At 36.3% G+C, this 11,974-nt stretch overlaps 1 long non-coding RNA gene across 1 annotated transcript; it reads right to left on the reverse strand.

The window, feature by feature from the left end:
- Positions 1-2,180: 2,180 nt before the first annotated feature.
- LOC109586371 (uncharacterized) lies at positions 2,181-2,761 on the reverse strand. Its single transcript, XR_002186988.1, has 4 exons — positions 2,728-2,761; positions 2,628-2,670; positions 2,290-2,580; positions 2,181-2,216 (listed from the first exon to the last, which is right to left on the reverse strand). It is a non-coding gene; the product is annotated as an uncharacterized LOC109586371 (long non-coding RNA).
- Between the last annotated feature and the right edge of the window lie 9,213 nt (positions 2,762-11,974).

An 11,974-nucleotide genomic window follows, 5' to 3' on the forward strand; every position in this document is an offset into this window, starting at 1 on the left:
CTATTAGTCTAATCAGTGATCCACCTCATGCAAACAACTAGCAAAAAGGCCTGGAACCACAAAGACAGCACTAGAAATATGAAAAACACTCAGTTGGTGGCAGCCATTTTGTGACTGATTTTTGTCCATGAGGTAGTGATGGGCGATACTATCGAAAAGTATCGAAGTAATCGATATTTATCGATAAATTTACGGTATCGTTAGTTATCGATTACTTGCAAAAGTATCGGGCTCTGAAATGTGATTACTCTGCGCATGCGCAGTTAATTAACACGTGCTGATTTATCCAATTAACACACCTGAAGACTGAAGGCTGAACTGTAAAGTGACTGGAATTACTCATGGTAAACAATGGAACTGGAGACTAGTTCCCTTAGGAACTTAGAACCTACTCAGTCCAGCCAAAAATGTTGATATGATACTTTTTTAATAAGGCGTGAGTGATTAGGACCTTTTATTCATTACTTCTGGAGTTTCAGTTTATTGATAAAAATTACAATAAAGTAATCACATATGTAATCAATACTACCGATACTAAGATGAATAATAATCAGTATTGTATCGATAAAGAAAAAACTAGTATCGCCCATCACTACCATGAGGGAGTAATGTGCATGCGTATTACATATATAAAACCACCCACATAACTAATTGGATTCATTCCTGTCTCTAGACGCTTTGATGGCACATACCTTAGCCAATGCAACATAAGATTGATCTCTTGTCAAGACACTTCATCAGCAGAGAAAATTCAAGAAAACACTCATCAATTTTCAAGTTTGTATTAATTATGGTTGAATGACAGAATATAAAAGCACTTCAAATGGCTCATCAGAGAAAAGAAAGTCTAAAAGTACTGCATGTGCTTGAAAATATCATAGTAAAAATTAAACTATACTTATTAAAGTTACAACTGAGATTCTTCACTGCTAATAAAGCTAGAAGAGCAAGCTATAAAGTTCCCTTTCATGCATGCAAATCACAAGTTCTGAGCTGCTCTGCATGTGGTATCATTCAAGTTACAATTTGACAACAACATTAGCCTTTTGACATCTAAACATTGTATATTGCCATACTAGCTTGTGCTCGCCCCTTCAATGTTCTACATTTGCCTAGTAGCACACACACACATGGGTGTGTGACTGAGCAGAATAGGCGTGACTAGAGACGCACGTACATATACATACATCATGTACAGAAGACTTCTCACCTGAGTGGGGCTCGCTCAGGCTCGCCCCAACAAAAATCAACAGTTCATTTTACAATTCACTTTTCAACTAGAAAAAACAATTTTAATCAAAGTGTCAAGTTAAATGAGCAGTTTAATAAGTATTTCAAAAGTACATACTACTTCGCATCACGCAGTTTCCGGATGTGACACTGTGATGACTGATTGACTGTGATTGTTGTCATTATTCATATAAATACGAAATTTTATAGAAGGAAACTCCAGGATATTTCTCTGACCTTTAAGAGCACACATAAATGTTGTTTGATAGTCGTGACCAATATGACAGCCGGGTAAATCAGGATCTTCATTTTTATTTGCAATTACTTTTGCATATTGCAGCAAACCACTCAGTTCTTCTATAGACTCAGAAGAATTAAGAATCATAAGAGCTGTTTTGTTTGGTTTTGTTTTTATTCCATAATTGCGGAAGGCAACTACAAAAAAACATTCTGTAGCATTTGGTTTGCATGTAGTGGCCGAAAAAAAAATCATTGCAGCACATCCATCTATTGAGAGGTATGTATGCTTCTCGAAGCTGTAACTTGTGTCACGTTTTGGTGGAACATTCCTGTCAAATCCAACATAACTAGCTTCACGACCTCTGGCAATAAAGCATTTATGGTATTTAATTTCGCTGGGTGTTTTATTTTCTAGTGTGACAATGCTAGACTTCTTTCCGCTTGATAGAAAACAAATCTCAGCAAGCACTGACCCTACATCAGATTGCTCCATTTTATGTGTAACAAGATTAAGAAGCTCATTCCCAGTTGGGCCCCTTTTTGCCCTGGCAACAGCCTGCTTGTAATGGTTTTCTTTTTGAAATCTCTTCCACACCTTCATTCTTTTACCCTGTTAGACAGAAAAAATTTATAATAGCTATGCTGTAATAATTATTCATATAATATAAATATATATTTATACTAATAATTGAGCTGATTTATATCACATACATCTTCTTTAATATCTTGTATACTGTAGGGAGTATCTGCAATTAAAAGAAAAATAATTATGCTCTTTCTTTCAAAACAATTATTTTAAGTTCACTATAACAAATATACCTTTAGTTTTTGAGACTTTTTCATCGAGTCTTTTTGCAATTTCTGGTTTCCCTATACATGTCAAGGCTTCTTTTAGATTGTCACATGTAGGTCCTCCTGTATCGTCAACACAATCACTCCATTTTAACCAGTGCAATAAGCACTCCCTCAAACGAATTTCATTATTCTCACTGTAGCTTTGAATTCTTTTTAGTGTACCATTTAAAAGGCCCAAAGATGCACCAAGTATATCCCAAGGGGGTATTTCTTCTTTAGTCAATATGTCATACAATTCTTGCAAATTACTTTCATCTATAAAATCCTTAACTATAATGAATTATTATAATAATTGTTAATACCAAAATCTCCTTTCTTTTTATCTAAATCTCGGCATTTATTAATCTGCAATATAAATACCAGAAGATTTAATATAATCTCATATAAGAGCAACGAACTTACATGTACATGTCGCTTTAATTCCTTCACCCATTCTCTACAATTATAAGATAGCATAAATATCATGATAGTGGGAAATTTTGTGGGGCATTAATTTGGAATGCGGTTACAGGTAAAAAATCACCAATATAACTAAAATACCATATAGCTGGAAAATTTGGAGCAAGAAATTTTGGTGAATTTTGCCATTTGCTAAAATAAAGCCTTTGAACCATTATGCACATGCTCAATGGCACATGGCTACAAATTTGCCCAAACCAGTTACCAAAAACTTAGCAATTTGCCTAAAATTTCCCTCCAATGAAATGCTTCTCTGCACTTGGCTCAATGGCATGCACCTGGCTGCAACATTAACAATATAAAACATTTGCTGCTGCAACCAACTTCTTTTTCATGGCAGTTAAATTTCACAATAAGGCTTACTGGGCTATGTACTGATTATCAGCAACAAGATACAAAGTCTTAGAATCATCCTGATCAACCACTTTAAAACAACAATTGGAATCAACATTAGGTGGCCACTTCCTTTTGGCATGATCTAAGCTCTTCCTATGGTACACTCCAATACATGTCTACAAAAGAATATATTTGAACATTGTAATTTTTTGTAACTAATAAACCTTCATGTCATATGTCAGCTTCAGCTCGCCATTTTTTTCTGTTTTAAATTGAAGACACACAGAATCATCTTGTTTCTTAATACATACATATTCTTCTTCATATGTATTCTTCAAAAGAAAACCTTTTTGTGCTCAGTTGTCAAAAAGTAAAAATTTAATATACTTACGACTTTTCATTCTATGAAGCTTCTGCTCTAATTCTGTTATATTTGATACTGATAAAAATAAAGCAATGATTATTGAATGATCATCGAGTTAAGGTCTAAATCTACTCATTGGGACCTTATATAAAAACTATTATCCCAGCTATCATTGTGGGATATACTATAAGTTAGTACGGCAGACTTCAAGTAATTTACTAAAATCAAAACATAACTATGAGAACTGACCTTTTACTTTGGGTTGTTGAGAATAGGCAATAGAAGTGAGCCGCTCTCTTGCTAAAGGAACAAAATATTTTAATAACGTAGATTCATTAGTTGTGACCACAGTTATTTAATCATTATGCATGTGTGTGTGTATATCTGATTTTGTTTCATGCAGTTCTGGCTCTTTTACACACACACATACACATTCATTATTCCTCTGTATTATTTGTCACAACCTGTAATAGGTTTTATTGAAAATACTGATCAACCAGAGTCCAAATTATTTGGACTCTGGTCGATCAGTATTTTCAATAAAAACTATTACAGGTTATGAGCCTAGCATCATCCCCTACAGCATAAAAGAGAGGAGACAATAGCTACTACAATGGATAAATTCTTTGCTCAGATACTACAGCTAAACAATGAAAAAGACTGGCCAGTTTGGAAATTCCAGGTATAACTCATGCTCTGAAGGCAACTGAGCAGTGGGAGTTCACCATAGGAACTGCTGACCATGGACGTCAAGGAAACGAGACAAAGAAGCACAATGCTTTTCACTCAATCCTTCAATGCATCACCGGAAGAACATACCGGCTGTGATGAAGTGCAAAGATTCCCGGAAACAGTGGGACACACACTGTCAGTTGTTTGAGAGGAAAACAGTCAGGAACAAGGTCTACACCTTGATGCAGCTATACGGGCTGTGAATGAAGAAGGGATCAAAGTTACAGGATCACATTTGACAGCTAAATGAGCTTCCTGATCAACTAATAGTTCTAGAAGAGGAAGTAAGCAAGCTCAACAAAGTTGCTATATACTGAGGAGTGTGCAAGAAAGCTATTGAACTCTTGTGACAGCTTTACTAGCAAGGGGAGATCAAGAACTCACCTTGATGTTTGTCAAGAGAGCCTTGCTCAGTGAAGAGCAGCAAAAAGGGAAGGAGATAGCAGTAATGGTGGAGAATCACGTGTCATTAACAAGAAGACACAGAGGATGAAAGCCTGGTGTGTGCTTTAAATGTGGACGACCTGGCCACTATCAAAGAGATTGCTGTAGCTCTCAAGCCTATAGTACTTACAAGTCTAAGCAATGCTCAGATCAAAAGTCCTAACATCAGAGGTCAACTAAGGTTCCACCAAAGCTCCATGCTGATAAAGCTGAAGCAAATAACTCAAGACTCAGGAGCTCAGATGTTTGTTGCCAATCCACAAATAGCTGACATAGAAAAGAATCATGAATGGATGATCAACTCAGGAGCAAGTAAACACATGACAATTGACAGAGATATGCTCCGCTATTATCAAAAATTCGAAACTCCAGAGCCAGTTTGGCTGGGTCAAGGTTGTACTGTAAGTGCTCTAGGAACTGGCTAAGTCAAGTTCATCTCATACTTAGCAAATAACCAAAAGGTTGTTGGGTGGATGGATAATGTTCTCTATGTACCCTCAGCTTGCTAGTAATCTATTTAGTGTTCAAGCTATACAACTACCAATAGGAATACTGTGTCATTTGGGAGTAAAATGCTGGAGTAGAAACAGTAAGAAACCACTTGCGTGTACTGGCTCACAAGCAGGGAACTCGATGGGGGGAATAATTAAATCAGTGAAAGAGAGCTAATGTAGTTAGAGATATAATAAGAGGCACAGGAGACTAGCTCATGTCAACATCAGACCGCTATATCAACTAGCTGACTGTGCAGAAGGAATCACTCTACCTTCTGATGGGAGACAAAGCTTCTGTGAAGCCTGTGTAGAAGGGAAGATGCACAGATTGCCGTGCAATCCTTTGAAAGGTATCAGTCAACTGAAAAATTACATTTAGTGTACACAGATATATGTGGATCGATGCAAACACAGTCGTTTGCAGGGAGTAAGTATTTTATCACCTTTACAGATGATTTCTCTTGATATTCTCGGTCTTACTCATGACACATAAGTCCGAATAGTTTGATAAGTTTAAGGAATTTAAGGCAATTGCAGAGAAAGAAAAAGGTCAGAAAATCAAAGCTATTCGTGGAGACAGAGGAGGCAAATTCATGTCTGAAGAATTTAGATCATATCTAGCAGAAGATGGAATCAAACACAAATATACTGCTGCTTATTCACCTCAACAGAATGGAGTCACTGAAAGACTTAACAGGATTCTGGGTGAGAATGCAAGGTCTATGATAATACATGCAGGTCTAAGTAATGCACATGGGCAGGAATGTATAGACCCCTTTCGGCGAGAAGTAGCAGCTTGTGAATATCATTAATTTTGCAATGAATATCATTATCTCAATTACGGTATACGCCCACATACAATAATTGGCCGCCATGTTTTACGTCAAGCAGCAAGTGCTTTCTGTATCCTGGAGATCTTGGTCACTACATTTTGAAGCTAAAAACTATTCTAGAGTCAAGAAAGATGCTAAGAGAGCCAACCTAGGAAGTATAGTGCAATACTCTTGTTGTATGAGCCTGCTTTCCTCTTTGGGCTGTGACAGAGAGTCAAGAACTGATCGTTCTGGCTCTCCCAGACTTCTTAAATCTTCAAAATATCTTGCTATAGTAAAGAACAGTTGATATAAAGCCTCTCATAGTCCTGAGTTCAGCACAACAAAAGTTTTATTGGCAAAACAGCTCTACTTTGCACACCAGCCATTGGAACTCTGCATAACTTTGACGTAAAACATGGCGGACAAAAATCCATTCAATATTATTTCTTTGTATATACGGTATCACAAACTAATTCTCGCCTAAAGGGGTCTATACTGCTACTTATATGAAAAACAGAATAGTAACATCTGCACTAAAAATGGAATAACTCCATATCAGATGTGGCTTAATGAGAAGCCAAATCTAAAACACCTTCGCACAATTGGTTGTACAACGTATGCTCTCATACCTGCTGGAGACAGTAGGAAGCTAGACAAGAAAGCCACCACATGCAAGGTTTAAATTTATAGACTACACTGAGACAAGAAAAACTACAAAGTGTGGGATGAGGTTAAGCAGAGGTGTTACATCAAACATGACCTTGCCTTTAATGAGGAAGACTTTGAAAGTTAGGAAAAGAAAATGAGAAATCAATTGAAGAGATGGTCAATAGAGAAATTCTGTTGGACTGTGAAGAACAGGAGGTGACAATTCAAGAAGAGGATGAGACTCATTGAACCCTCACAACCTCAGCCAAGACGTTCTCAAAGAACTAAACGGCTTTTGTAAGATATGGAATTGATGACTATGTCATTCTGTATGTCAAGCAGATGAGTCTACATCAATTCAGGATGCTGTGAGTATGAAACACTCAAAGGAATGGAGAGACGGAAGCTGCTGAAGCAGAGTATGCTTCTCTGATGAAGAATAATACATGGGAGCTAGTGAAGCTACCTGAGAGGAAGAAAGTAATTGGATATTTCGAGTCAAGTATGATGGTGATGAAAAAGTAGATTGATTCAAGGGTCAACTCGTTGCCCAAGGACATTCTCAAAAGTACATGTATGGAGTAGATTATGAAAAGACTTTCTCCCCAGTGGCTTGTTTCTCTTCTAATCGTACTCACCTATGCTGCTGAAAGAGGTAAGCCCATGTTAGTCTGTCAAATGGATGTAATCACAGCATTTTTTAATGGTGATTTTAAAGAAGAAATTTATATGGAACAACCACCCAGTTTTGTTCAAGAGGGCAAGCAGAATTTGGCATGCAAGCTTAACAAATCTCTGTATGGGCTAAAACAATCTCCACGTTGCTGGAAGCCTAAGGAGAAGTTTACAAGCCACATGAAGGCACTGGTTTTAAAGAGAGCACTACTGCTTATGTCTTCACTCAAATCAAATCAATAAAAGAGGGAAGCTGTTTATGTAGATGATCTAATCCTACTAGCTGAGACACAGGAGGAAATGCAACAGATGAAGACAATTCAAGACATCCACTCTCTCTAGTACATTAATTCAAAATCAATAGCTAGCTAGTCATGGCACATGGCTAGGAGAAAGAAGAAAAGCTTAAATTTAATTGAAGCTCTATTCAAAAGAAATAGTTGGCACAAAACTGTTGCCAAGATATTTAAAAGAGACTGAGAGAGTTTGGTTGCTACTGCTTTTCCTAGTGCCGCCTGAGCGGTTCCTCTCAAAGAGGCTAAATCACAAACTTTGAGAAACAAACAAAAAAGTTAAAACAAAAATTGTTTTTTAATTTTTTTTTATGTGCAATTTTCTACCTCTTGGTCTTGTAGAGTGAAACACGAGCTCTCATGCACTTGGAGAGGTCCCCTGGTTTAACAGTCACCAGCTTTTGCTGCCACGGGATGCTACAAGAGCATCACTAGATGAAACAAAGCAACTTTATCTGGTGCTAGAAGACAAAATATAGCTCTGGAGTGTTCAGTCAAAAAGATATATTTTTAAAAAAGCAATTAAACTTTGTGGACAAAATGACAGAATGCCTACCCAACTGCTTAGTACCCGTCTATGCAAGCGTGCCGAGTCCAAAAATGAAAGACATGGTGAGTTAAACTATTGTTTGGGAATGAATGTCCACATAGGTCAGAACAGTCTTTCATTATGTCAGAGTCAATACTTGGTGAAACTCCTAGATAAGTATGGTTTATCAGAGACTAACACTGTTGCTACACCTATATATGGCCGGACGACAATGTTAAAAAGAAAGTAGCAAGATTACTGATTAGCAATTATACCATGCAGTCAATGGTAGGAAGCCTATACTTTATGCTGCTAGAGCAATTTGTGCTGATATAGCATATGCTGTGAGTGTAGTGTCTAAATTTAGCTAATGCTGAACCAACAAAGGGTCATATGAAACTGTCAAGAGAATATTTCAATTAGTAACGCGGTAGCGTTACTAAGTAGGATTCACCCCCAAACAAAATGGCTGCCACAACTTTTGCAGCCTTGGCTGCCTTGCTATATATCAAAGGGACCATCAACTTGTCACTCTGCTACAAAGGTAATGGTAAACCAATGTTTGGTTATTCTGATGTTGACTTGGCCAATGATTCAGATAACAGACACTCTACCTCTGGGAATATATTTTTACTAGTAGGAGGAGCTATTAGTTGGTTAAGCCAAAAACAACAAACAGTATGCACCTGTGAAGCTGAATGTATGGCTTTAGCTGTTGCAGCTCAAGAAATGGCTTCGTCATTTACTTAAGGATTGTCAACTGATTACCACACTAAAGAGCCTACTGACATCCTAGAAGACAATCAAGGGGCTATTGCTACATCTAAGAATCCAGTTGGACTTGAAAGGACAAAGCATATTGACATCAAACATCATTTCATTCGTGAAACCATTCAAGCAGGTACTATCATACTGACCTATTGTCCAACTAAAGATATGATTGCTGAAACATTCACTAAAGCTCTACCAAGAGATAAATTGAGAAGTAAAGAAGTGAATTGGCCTACCTCACAACTAATGATCAATGAGGAGCATTGGATTAATGTCATTCATTAGTTGCGACCACAGTTATTTAATCATTATGCATGTGTGTATATATAGCTGATTTTGTTTCATGCAGTTCTTGCTCTTTTAAGGCTGGTTTACAATATTACGCAAGTCCTGCATTATGTTGATGCTGGAATAGAATCTGGTTCTATTCTAGCGGAAGGCATGACTCAAAAGGTCAAATCGCTCAGTACACGCTTTTGATTAAAAATTGATGGTACGTTGGCCTAACGTCATATTGTAAACCAACACACACATTCATTATTCCTCTCCATCATTCGGACTTTGTTTGATCAGTATTTTTAATAAAAACTATCACACAAAGTAGCATTTCAACAAAATCAATATGATACGTATACTAATTATAAACAATGTGCATTATGGCAGTAGGAGTTGCATGGAAAGTAAGGCTGTAAGCAAATAAGAAAGTAAGCCAATCATGTCATGCATAATCTGGCACTTTTTGGCACTTCAGAAGGAGTGTTTCCTGGCATAGCAATTAAGTAGTAGCTATACTATAATAAGCAATATAGCAAGCCAAGAAATAACTTAGAAGTTCCTTCGCTAGATCTAGACATAATACTTTACTTGATTTGTTTTCTTCTGGCATGCATGCAGCAAGACTGCAAGAGCACTGACATAAATGATTACATGCTAGTCTATAGAGCTTAGTTGTTATAATTTGCAGAAACTGACCTCTTGCTTCTTTCCTTTCATCAGATAAGTCATCAGAAATATTTTTCTCTGCTATATAAGCATATATAAAGAGTTCCAATGAAATTATTTTGATAACATTCAACAAAGAAGCATAAACGTAGAGGAACTGACCTTTTTCTTTTTTAGGATCTTTAGTTTGATCAGAAAAATCATCACAAAGTTCTTTCTCAACTAAACAAGAAGTCAAATAAAAATTTTTTGGTTTATAAAAACCAGGAGTACTGACCTTTTTCTTTTTCAGGATCTTTTGTTTGATCCGACAAATCATCAGAAAGTTCCTTCTCAACTAAAAAAGGCAATTTTTTTTTGGCATATAAGAACCATGAGTACTGACCTTTTTCCTTTTTAGGCTCTTCAGTTTGATCAAAAGAATTATCAGAAAGATTCTTCTCAACTAAAAAAATCAAATAAAATAATTTTTGAGAACCATGGATACTGACCTTTTTCCTTTTTTGGATCTTTGGTTTGATCAAAAGAATCATCAGAAACATCGTTCTCTACTAAAAAAAGAATTTAAAAGATTAAGGGGCTCTGTCCCCTGGCCTAGCCATGCATGCTATCATGAATATATAGGTTATTTAAGATCAAAAATACTTAGACTACAAATGACACATATAAACTCAATTCATCACTAACGACTTCATCCAAAATATTTTTGGCTATTATGTTACTGCTATGTAACATTCGGCTATAATTTTGTTGAGTTACTGTTCAAGTAACATTAAAAACAATTAATTGAACTAAAACTATTAAATATATCATTATAACTGACGCTTTTCTTTTATAGGAGGGTCTTTGGTTTGTTTACAAGAATCATTAGAAAGAACCTTCTCCACTAAAAAGAAGTGCAATAAAATTATATTTTTGGTTATGTGCTGTAACATTAAACAAAATTAACTAAAACAAAACCAATGTATCACTATATAAACTGCATGACCTTTTCCTTTTATAGAATCTTTGGTTTGTTTAGAAGAATCGTCACAAAGATCTTTCTCCACTAAGAAAAGAAATATTTTTTGGTCATAGCATTCATGCAGACAAAAGAGGCTGAGTAGATCTATATCATCAGCAAAAATTATACCTGTATCAGTATCTAGTGACGATGATGGTGGTACATCAAAAACTTTTTCCCATTCACATTTTAATGATTCAGCTGCATCACAAACTGGGCCTCCACTTTGAGACAGACAGTTACAAAACACTTCACAAAGTATCTTCAATTCTGATATATCTTTTGCAAGCTTAATTTTTGCTTCAAACTCTTGCATCATATCACTGTAGCTATTCGAATCTCTCACTGTTGGTGTAATAATGTTTCCAGCATATAACAGTGAAAGTATGCTTTTGAGACTGCCTTTGGTTGCATCTTCTAAAACTTTATAATGGTTACGAAGGACCTCTTCTACCTTCATATAAGCTGCATAATGAAATCATGACTAAATATAACTTATAGAAAATGAGGATTGAGCTAGTCAGTCAGTGAGAAAAATGATATAAAGTAAAGGTAGACTATACTAACTTTGGTTAGCCTGTGGGCCAGGATTGAGTTCAATGTCTCCAGATAAAAGAAGAAGAAGAGTAATTATGTTGATAGCACGTATAAAGACAAGTAAATCGGTAACAATATTACCAGCAGCTCCGTGACATTGTATACAGCTTAGTCTTAGGTGCAGTAAAGATCTACAACATTAAGACAGTAATATAGGCAAAATCTAGTAACAATTTATATACCTGAAGGAAGTATTGCTGAATTGCATCAGTAAAAAAAAACAAGGCCAAAAAGTAACCATAAACATTAGAGCTGCTAGTAGGTTACAATCTTGTCTCGCGAGACTATTACCGTCTGACCCACATAAATATTGGTCTGACTTACCGCTGACGCTGTCATAAGCAGTAGGCCTTTTAATCGGTTGATCAGGCTGATGATACTCCACACTAACTGATCCACTAGAAGAAGCAAGTCTCGTTTGACAGTTTTTCCACAATCCAATACTTGCTCTCCATTGAGAGACATCAATCATCTTGCTGCAACAGATAGACTAACGAGAGAAATTAATCTGCGCAATAGAATCTACGGTCATATATAGGTTTATTCA

This window comes from Amphimedon queenslandica, unplaced genomic scaffold (genome assembly GCF_000090795.2).
Source record: "Amphimedon queenslandica unplaced genomic scaffold, v1.1 AMPQUscaffold_12890, whole genome shotgun sequence".
Taxonomy (NCBI): domain Eukaryota; kingdom Metazoa; phylum Porifera; class Demospongiae; order Haplosclerida; family Niphatidae; genus Amphimedon; species Amphimedon queenslandica.